Here is an 11076-nt window from a genome sequence, read left to right as displayed (position 1 = left end):
TATCTTTCTGACTTCTGCAAAATTTCAGACTGTAGTATTAGGAGAAATTAAGTTAATTAGACTGTTTATAATTAAATATTCAACCTACAGGGGTTTTCTAATCGGTTCCATATATCTTAAGAACAGATTGCCCGTTAGAAATAATTGTTACCTGAATTGATAGCCAATATTAAATAATCCCTTACACATGAAAGTAAAATCCTTGAGAAGCAATATTTTAACTAAATTTGCACTGTTCATGAGTAGAAAAAAATCAATCCAGCTTTCTGAGTGGAACATAAGAATTCTTTCAAGGAACTGCTTAATGTGACACATTCATATAATTAATGTTTTATAAAGGAAATTTCACAGCTCACACTTGAGGCTATGAAGTTTTATTATCTCTGGATATAACATACCACATTCTCTGCTTATTACTTTAGATTTCAGATCCTTTATACTGCAGAATATTGCCTGTTGTGCATAGTGTGCATAGATCTAAAACTCCCATGATCAACAACTTTCTTTTTTGCCTACCTTGTTTTCCAAAGCACTGCATACACTTGATGCTTCTCTGTCCCCTCTGAAGGCATGCTGGTACTGACTTCATGATTTTCTCACAACTAACTCCTTTCCTTCCATTCCCACAGCTACTCCCCATGTTGGCCCCTCACTTGTGGTTCTGTCCAAGTCTTTTTTCTTATCAATAATTCATAATATTCAGAGATATTTCACTAATGTATCAGCGTCCTCTACTCCTGAGAACAGAACAGAGCAACAGCAATAGCAACATGAGTGGTTTAGGCAAAACGTAAGAGATACTTAAATACAGAGAAAAAATTGAAGGTTGCTGTAGGAGGGGTGTGTGGGGGGATAGGTTAAATAGGTTAAAAAGAAGGGCACTGGTTGTCATATGTAAGAAATGAATCATAGGGTTCTACTCCTAAAGCCAAGATTATACTGTATGTTAACGAACTTGAATTTAAATATATCAAAAGTAAGAGTTATTTACTTACTAAAGGAGAGACACTTTTAGCTCTTAAATCTCAAATCTTCCCTAATCTGAATTCAACTTGTCTTTCAAAAATGATCTTTTGCTGTGATTTCCAAAACACCTCTCATCACTAAGAATCTCTGGCATGCTTTATTAATTCTAATATTTTCACTTACAAAATGTTCACTAATTCATTCACTCAAGATTCTCTTCTTTTATTGGAATCCCTTAAGGTCTGGCTTCTATTCCCCTTTTTTCTTGATCTCCACCCCATTTTCCCCTATCTCTGAGACAGTTTCTCTCTATAATGCCTATAGCACTTTTAAAGATAAAATCACAGTCCAGTTAAACTCTTAGTTCTATGTCTAATTCAAACAGCTTTAAATAATTTATTAAAATAATAAATATTCTTTAAAAATTTGTTTTGGTTTAAACAATTTGCAAATGTGTAAAGTGGTATTTGGTTCATGGAGCTGATGAAGTGATAAGTTTAATATTTTACTTCCTCTCCCGGCAGGTGAAGAGAAGCCAGAATTAATATCAAATCTCATAAATAGGTAAAAGTGAGAAAAGCCAAAAGGTAAATCTCAGTTACATACTTAGTAAGTCCCAAGGGTAAGGCAAAAAAACTTTAATCAGTGCACAAATCTAAAAGACAGAGTAAAATTGTAGGCAATCCTAGATGTCAGGAGCAAGATAAAATTGATTAAACTAAATCAAGGATAGGGGTGAACCGAGAAGGAGACTGGCACTCATGTGATATTAAAGGGTTTATTGCTTTCACCTACATAGTTCTTTGAAGGCTCAAAGAACTTCTAAGGATTAGAAGTACTAGTTAGATGCATTTCTCCATGCAGAAATAACAGATGTAAGAAAAACCTACATATGTGAACCTTAGCATAAAATAATTATTGATTCAAAAGCATGTATAACTAAATGTATTTCACACTTCTGCAAATTAAGTATGAGATACTATAATTTTCAGAAAATTTTCTAACCAACATTTCTTCTCTTTTGACAGGACAGAAAACTGTAAACAGCACCCTCAAGTCTATGTTGAACGCAAGATCAACTTCAGATTAATTATAATCACAAAATGACCCTCAATAAATTCAGAATGAATAATTTGTCAGGGCGCCTGTGCGGCTCAGTCTGTTAAGTGTTCGACTTCGGCTCAGGTCATGATCTCACGGTTCGTGGGTTCCAGCTGCACATCCAGCTCTGTGCTGACATCTAGCTCAGAGCATGGAGCCTGCTTCAGATTCTATGTCTCCTTCTGTCTCTGACCCTCCACTGATGCTGTCTGTTTCTCTCTCAGAAATAAATAAAATATTTTTAAAAAATTAAAAACACAACAGAAAAAATAATTTGTCAAGAACCACTTATCTGCCTGCTCTAATGCTATGTAATTTCACATGTATTTCATTATTTAATATACCCCAAATTTCATGAAATATTGCAGAGAACAGTAGTTCTTTCCCCCAAAATATATTTCATACGTAACTATTCAAATGGAGTAATGAGGATTATATTCCTTGTGCTAGTGTGTTTGTTCTGAAGGAAAAAAAAACAAACAACCAAACACTTGCCTTTAATGACATCTGGTATGGCAAAGCACCCTTTCCTAAGAGAAATAGCTTTTACTGGTGAAAATTATAAAAACAAACCAACAACAACAGCAACAACAACAACATTCAAAACCCCTGAATATTGTACTAAGGACATAAACAAATCGAAGAAGAAAGAAATTCTGCTAAATGTGGGCAAACATATCATGAGTGGGAACTTGAGCCACTATACTCTCCAAACCTAGCGAGCTTCGTAGGATGGGATTCCTTCTCAGGTAGGTGTGGCTACTATTGCCAGTCTCTCTGTTCTTCCAGGGCACAGCCTAGGACTAGTCTCTCCAGAAGATGCAAGACTTCAGCAATTCTTTTTCTCCCCAGCTCTATGTTGCGGGAGCTCTATTCCAGATAATAGACAAGGCGAGACCTGGGGCCCCCTTCTTCCATTTATCCTCAACTCATAAGAAGGATGGACAGGAGCCCTAACATTTTTCTTTAACATTGCCATAGGCTAGAGGATTTTATGCCAGTGGGGGCATAGTGAGAACATCACAAGCTACTGCTCTTGCACTGAGCTGTTCGTAAAGCAAATGTTTCATTCTGAATTTGGCCACTGTCTCTACCTCTAGCTCAACTCCACAGCCCACAGTGCACAAGATTTACACAGCAGGAGAGGAAGACAATAAGAACAAAGAGTTGTCCCCAAGGAAACAGACCGTATTTGGAACAAAGCATGGAGAAGTTTAAGTATAAGGATATTGTTGAAAACCATGGAAATTTTGGTAGTAAGCAATTAAGAGGAGGCTGGTGGCTCTGTGAGAGCAACAATATTAACTTCAACCAGTTAGAATTTTAACTGAGAGAACCGGCAAAAATATAGATGAGAAGAATCTTCCTGGAGCCAAACCAAGCCCCCCAAAATGGCCTTAAAAACTGAATTTTTTTTTTTGGTCTGGTCATTCTCTCTGTTCCTCTCTCTCCCTCACTCTCTTTCTCTCTTTCTCTCTCTCTCTTTGTTTTTTTAAAAATTGAGGTATAACTGGAATACAGTTTAGTTTCAAGTGTACAGCATAGTGATTTGCCATTTGTATACATCATAAAATAATTATTACAACAAATGTAGTTATCATCTGTCACTATACAAAATGAATACAATATTACTGGCTATATTCTCTATGCTATGCAGTGTGGGAGAAGATATTTGTAAATCATGTCTAATAAGAAGTTGATATTAAAAATACATAAAGAACTCATACAACTTAACAACAACAACTACAACCTACACAATCTGATTTAAATATGAAAAATGGAGCAGAAGATCTGAATAGACATTTTCCAAAGAAGACATACAGGCGGACTACAAGCACATGAAAAAAGCTTAATATCACTCATCACCATGGAAATGCACATCAAAACCAGAGCGAGATATCAGTGCACATTTGTCATAATGGCTATTATCAGAAGACAGGTGATAACACATGCTGGTGAAGATTCCCACCTTGTGCACTGTTAGTGGGAATGCAAACTGGTGCAGCCACTGTGGAAAAGAGTATGAAGGTTCCTCAAATATTGAAAATTAGAACGACCATATGAAGTCCATTTTTTAACAATCTTTTTTTTATTTCTTACATGTAAAACCATCTCAATAGAGCAGACATAGATTAGAAGACAGACGGGAGGGCTGCATGCAAGGGAGGGTCTTGGCTGCCGCTGCTTTGTATTTGTTTTAAACCTAAGTGAATAAGATTTCCACTGTCACTCATGTCCTCCAGAACTACTGCCCGCAAAGGCTCAGTGACCTCTGGCTAGCTGGGATCTCCTAATGCCTCTGTGACTGAGCTCCCTGTGCACTGATAGAGGACACTGACCCTCTTGCCATCTCAACGTTGCCAGACTGGGGTCTCCAGCTGGCTGGGGAGAGGCTGACCCTGCCCTCGATGACCAGGTGAAGTGGATATAGAGGATGCAAGCTGCATCCACGAATCGTGTAGATGTGTAGGTTCACGATGGTGCTGTGAGCAGGCCTCTTGTTCTGGGGTAGAAGCCTCTCAAAGTGAAACCTGTAGAAATCCATCCCCTCTCTGCGATTTCCCTGAGCCTGGAGCGCAAAAGAAGTAAGACTTGAATCATAAATCTTCCTGTAGTCATCAAGGGCCCCATTGTTAACAACCTCAGTCTATTGTTTGATGATCTTAATGATCTCCTGTTTGTGCACTTCGAGGTCTTCCTCTTCCATGGTGATGTTGCAGCAGCTCTCTGTGGAGCTCTTGATGCCATCTGTGAACTGTACACCATGGTGGTTTCTGTTCCTTTACAACACCTTCTGACTTCTTGTTCAACACACTTTTGGCAGCTGAACAATTACTGGAGGAAAGCATGGTCAGGAGCATGAAGGCCCTCATTTTTTCAGGACATTAAACTTGCACAAACATTCCACAGTCTCTCGGTGATGCATTGTAGATACCACTGGGTAATCTGTGACAGGCCCATCGGTACTTGAGAGCCTGGTGAAGCATGATGCATTTTGTGGGGTTTATGGTCAGGCTCTGGTTAATCAAGTTCTTGCTTCAGGAGTCACTGTTTTCCACACTTATGATAGGAAAGCAAAGGCTGTGGCTTTGATCTGACAGCTTGTGCTGATCTCCATCCAAGAAAGGAGACTATCCCAATAGAAATATATACAAGAAGATCCCACAGGCTCAGATAGCCACAGGTTTTCCATAGGAATCTTTTCTCAAAGAGAAAAGATGTCTTAGGGGACACATAACCTGAGGTCTCATCAGTTAAGTGTACTCTATTGTTCTCTCCACACTTCAATGACTAGGCCAGCTTTATATTGGCATCTTTGCATTTACTTGCCATCAGCAGGTTGTCAGTCTTTAGTTCTTGGTAGACAATGTCATGCTGGTAGATGTGGCCAACTCTTTCCAGAATTTGATGTATGCAGTATCTAGAACCAGTTTTACTATACTACCCTCTGGTTGCAATCTCTTCAAATAGCTACTTGCAAGTAACAAGGTCAAATATGAAGTCGTGCAACCCTTCTTTTGTCATAATGGTGCATGATATTTGCATGTTTCAAAAGTTACAATAGCTTGATTACACACTCTAGTGTCTGCGGCTCCTAGGTAGGTAACTTATTGGTCTTGATGAGTTTTGCTGAGTCATCCTGCATGCAGGAATTCTTCACACACTTGCATGCCACAGAGAAAGCAACACTGCTGAGTTCCTTAAAGTGCCTGTAGTCATTGGTGAAGTAGGTTTGGGTGGTGGTGGTGGCCACATTGGCCTGGCAGGCAGACATGGTAGTGTAGACCACACTGATGTCTGCAATCACCACCACTCAGCCAAGGCAGCCAGAGTTGATGAGGCAAAAACAAAAAACAAAACCATTAAGGCCAAATTTAATTGTATCACACTTAGGTCAATGTGTGCTCCAAAATACCACTTATATAGGCATCCTCAACAATACTATCAGCTGACTTCTCATCAGATATACTGGAGGCTATATAGTAGCATCATAATTCAAAGGCCTCAAAGAAAAAGAATTAAAGTAAGAACTCTGTATCCATCAAAACTATTTTTAAAACCCTGAGATATATTGTTTCTAGAAGCTTTTCACCACAGGAAATACTAACCGGCATCATTCAGGCTGAAATGAAAGGATACTGAACAGTAACTGAAAATTACACAATAGAATAAATAACAGTGGTAAAGATAACTGCACAGGTAAATAATAAATCAGGTTAGAAGTATTTTTGTAACATTTTTCTCCTATCTGATTTAAGATAAAGCCATATAAAGTAATAATTATAAAAATGTATTGGTTGTATTTCTAATGGGTCAATTGATCAGGAAATACATAAAAATTATAATTTTACATATTTACATATGTAAAAGAAGTTATTTATAAAAGACCTCATGTCCTAGATCCCAATCACTTAAAATGTCCAGAGTGGGCAAATTCATTCAGAGAGAAAGTAAATTTGGGGTTTCTGAAGATGGTTTCGTAGGAAATGAGGAGTGACTTTTGGTGGATACAGAAGTTCTAAAATCGATTGTGGTGATGATTTCACAACTCAATGAATATACTAAAAAAGGTATATTGCATAATTTAAATGTTTGAGGTATATAAAATGTGCATTATATTCCCCCCAAATTACCTTAATATGATAAGATGTGAAGTTTGATTCCAAACCCTGCCACCACTCACCAAACCTTTATGGCAAGAGCAAAACAGTTTCATGCTTTGGCAAGGCAGCCACAGAAAGATTTGGACTCTCTTCATGGATAAAACATTAAATTCCTCCTGACTAGAGCTGCTGTCATCACTTAGCTATACATCTGAGAAAAACAAGTCAAGATGAAGGACAAAAAATTAGAGATTTAGAAAACACAAAATAAAAATACATTGCTTGCATCTCATCAAATAATTGGTTTTTATGTGACTATTTAATCCCTAAATACTTGAAGGGTCTCTTTCCTTCTTAATGTAATGAAAGGCAGCAATTCCTTAGCTCTGTCTGAGGTCAGCATTCAGGCAGCTTCCTCACTGTTCAGTCTGCTTTGAAAATCGAACAGTGGTGCATTCCCATGAAGAACTAACCGTGGGGGAGTTACTTTCACTTGTTTGATTTTAGCTTACTACTCTGTATCCTTTACATTCCCTACTGTCTTTTTTGAAAATTTTATTAGAGAAAGAGAGAGAGAGAGATGGAGAGAGAGCAAGCTAGCTAGTCAGGAGGGACAGAGGGAGAGAGAGAGAATCCTAAGCAGGCTCCATGCTCAGTGCAGAGCCTGCCTCAGGGGCTGGATCCCACCACCCTGGTATCATGACCTGAAATGAAATCAAGAGTCAAATACTCAACTGACTGAACCACCCAGGTGTCCATCCATTGACTGTTCTGATAACAAGCTGAGGTAAAAACCACTTAAGATAAGCCCTAGATGTTGTTCATCCCAATCTTTGAATAGGGCCTACCTTATGTGTTGACTTTGCCCAGGGCCTTTGATGATGTCACTAGGGTGCTATGAGATCATTGCATCCTGAAGGAAGAATGCATTTAGTGGTTCTAATAAGGGCTAATACTAATCATTACTTATTAATCATTATGGTACAGATACTGATTAATTAAAGTGAACACGTAAACAATCAAAATGGGTACCAGTAAGTGAATCCTTTTCATCAAAATACACTGGCTTTCTCTCCTTCATTTAGAATGATAGAGTTGTGTTGTTTTCTCTCCTGGATCTGAAATAATACTTTGGAAATATACTGTCTTTACTTTTAACAAAAATCCTTCAGCATCTATTTATTACCCAACTGTCAATTCAGTTAGTATTTTCTGTCTTTGTTTAAACTCACAAAAGTCATTTCAACCCCTATATGTGAGAGGAAAAGGGGGAATTCTCCCCAAACCCAGATTTGGGAGAGAGAATCTGATTTGTGGAAGAGGTAAGAACCGATGGGAACTCTGACATACATTCTGGACTCTCAGAACTTTGGAAAGATAGGAACAAAATAAGGAAATGAATACCCTGATCTGTTTTTCCTGCCTGCAGATTTTTTGCTAATGTTTTCCATCAGGAAAACAAACAGCAAACCACTAGACATGGTGGCATCAAATGATGCAGTTTGTTCAGTTTGGTCTCCTTGGACACTGAGCAGATCAGAAAAAAAAACACTGAATATGAAAAGTAGGATGAAAAGTTGAAAACATGAAGATTAACTCAAGCAGAGCATGAATTTATGAACAAATGAATCAGATAATTTCTCTCAGGTCTTCCTTGATCCTAAACATGCACTTGACAAACGGCCTATTCTTTGCCCATCCTAATGTGGAAAGTAAAGAAATTAAATGTAAACACACCTTCCTTCTCAGCAGTTTTAAAGGCTATTTACAGAGGCAATCTTTGAGTTACTTCAATAACATCCAGTTTAAAAAAAGGAATGGATAATTTCTATAACCATCATCCATTAATAATATATGCAATAATAGTATTACATGTGATCGTTTATTTAGAAAAGCCAAATATTGATGTTTGTTGAGTTATATCATTCAATGATGATAATAGTTTCAATAGCAGATGTGCAGAAGGGAGGCTTGTCATCCTATTATTAATATATCACATTCTAATTTGTTCCCTATCAAGTTAAGAGTCAAAGCCCTTCATAGGTGTGAATTATGTGAGTGCCAATGAATAAAATCAATATTTTTCCCCTCTCAACCTAACATAAAAGATCTTTCAGTGCAATCAGGTGAATAGATTTTTATCAACACTTTAAGTTCTATTACGTTCATGGAAATCGTACTCACCATTCTTTTCTTGTCATTGCTGATTTTGTAGAAAGCCTATGAAACATCCTGTATGTTTTATTTCAATTGTTTGAAGATTGTCCTATTGGAAATTCTGGATCGCTTAAACTGACTACGAATGAAGCACTTTAGGTATTGCTGAGGACATAAGAGAAGGGGATTGAATACTCTGAAAGCAAGAAAGAACAGCTGAAGGCAAGGCATTTGACTGATGCAAAGTACTTTTACATTGAAATTAAATCACTAATGAGGCTCCTGGGTGGCTCAGTCCATTAAGCATTTGACTTTGGCTCAGGTCATAATCTCATAGTTTGTAGTTCTAGTCCTGCATCAGGCTGGACTGCTGCTCAGAGCCTGGAGCCTGCTTCAGATTCTATTTTCCCCTCTCTCTCTGCCCCTCTGCCACTCATGCTCTGTCTGTCTCTAAAAAATAAATAAAGGTTAAAAATTTTTAAAAAAAGAAATCAAAGCATTAAGGTTAGTCAATACAAAAAACACATAATTATTCTTTACATGTCAACATAGTTTGTTTTTTGTGTGTAAAAACTATTCATTAAATGCCCTGGCCAAATAAATTACACGTATTAATTCATGTTAAATAAAATGTATATGTGTAAGGTTTCTGAGAAGAAGTAACATTATTTTAATATGAATATAGGCTGTATATTTATGGATATTTTAAATTTTAGAGTATGAAGTTTCCAATACCTAACAAGGTCATGGATACTACATAAATAAGTTATCCCACATAGCATAGGCAGTAATGACCAATAGTAATGGTATAATACTGAAGATGATATAAAAGATTGATTTAAGAAAATTTGCAAATATGAAAGTATGACAGAAATATTAGTAATATATCATTGCAATAAAAAATAATTGGGACACATTGGTGGCTCAGTCGGTTAAGAATTCAACTCTTGAAGGGGTGCCTGAGTAGCTCAATTGGCATCCAACTTAAGCTCGGGTCACGATCTCACAGTTCGTGAGTTCAAGTGCCGCATTGGGCTTGTGCTGAAGCTCAGAGCCGGGAGCCTGCTTCAGATTCTGTGTCTCCCTTGCTCTCTGCCCCTCCCCTGCTCATGCTCTGTCTCTCTCTGTCCTCAAAAATAAATAAACATTAAAAATTTAAAAAAAAAGAATTCAGCTCTTGGTTTTTGTTCAGGACATGATCTCCTGGTTCATGAGATCGATCCCCATGTCTGGCTCTGTGCTGACAGCTCGAAGTCCTCCTAGGATTCTCTCTCTCCTTCTCTCTGCCCTCCCCTAAAAGTGTTGTCTCTCAGAATAAATAAATAAACTTAAAAAAAAAGGAGCAGCAAAACATTAAAAACAAGAAATAACTTTTATGAAGACCATATGATTTTAAATCTCAGTATTGTAGGATGTCTGGCTGCCTCGGTCAGCAGAGCATGCAAATCTTGATCTTGGAGTCATGACTTTGTGCCCTGTGTTGGCATGAAACCCACTTAAAAAATAAATAATTACTTAATAAAAATAAATAAATAACTGCTTATATTGGCTCTATTCTTGAGGAAATTATCACAGTTCTACTTAAGATATATAAATGCCAGGAGCCGCACCGGCCTCTCTGGACGGCAGTCACAGCAAGGATATGGTAGCGTTTGCACAGCTCCTGCCATGAGAAATGAAAACTGGTATCTCCTTCTGCTACTACTGGCTCATGTTGGAAATAAGGCTGCTGGTATTGACCAGGCCTCACAATATTCCATATCAGACCGATATTCCAAACACAAACACCTCATAAGGGAAAGCATATTCTTGCCTTTACAAAAGAGATTTTAGATGAAAGCTCTGTGGATGATTGTAAAAAGGCTTTTCTTCAAGGCCTTGCAGATCCAAGACTTACATAATAAAGGGGGCCAAGAACATAGAGTTACAATTGAGTCTGACCCTGAGACAAAGAGCCTAATTTAGAGTTAAGGGTAAATATCCACCCCCACCCATTTGTTTCTGCTTGGAGAATCTTCTGGCCTTGTATATGCTGATTACTCCCTGTGAAGGAACCTATTGAGGAAATACTTTTGTCTTTATGGGAGCAAAGGTGTTTCCTGGAAGACTGTTTTTCTTGATACTTCCACCTTAAAAGAAGTAACTTCATCCTTTTTATGCTAAAAACTTTGTCTAAAGATACCTTCTTCCCCATAGGATAAGCATCTCAATCACTATTGATAAAGGTTATGTAGGAGTCTTCTAGATT

The 11076-nt window shown here is 37.6% G+C and overlaps 1 pseudogene; it reads right to left on the bottom strand.

Annotated features, from left to right (window-relative positions):
- Positions 1–4343: 4343 nt before the first annotated feature.
- Positions 4344–5842, bottom strand: LOC120246724 (annotated as a pseudogene).
- Between the last annotated feature and the right edge of the window lie 5234 nt (positions 5843–11076).

Source organism: Hyaena hyaena, unplaced genomic scaffold (genome assembly GCF_003009895.1).
Source record: "Hyaena hyaena isolate Hyena2069 unplaced genomic scaffold, ASM300989v1 scaffold_486, whole genome shotgun sequence".
NCBI classification, from domain to species: Eukaryota; Metazoa; Chordata; class Mammalia; order Carnivora; family Hyaenidae; genus Hyaena; species Hyaena hyaena.
Note: the sequence above shows the minus strand (reverse complement) of the source record. Positions and strands in the feature narration are given on the sequence as shown.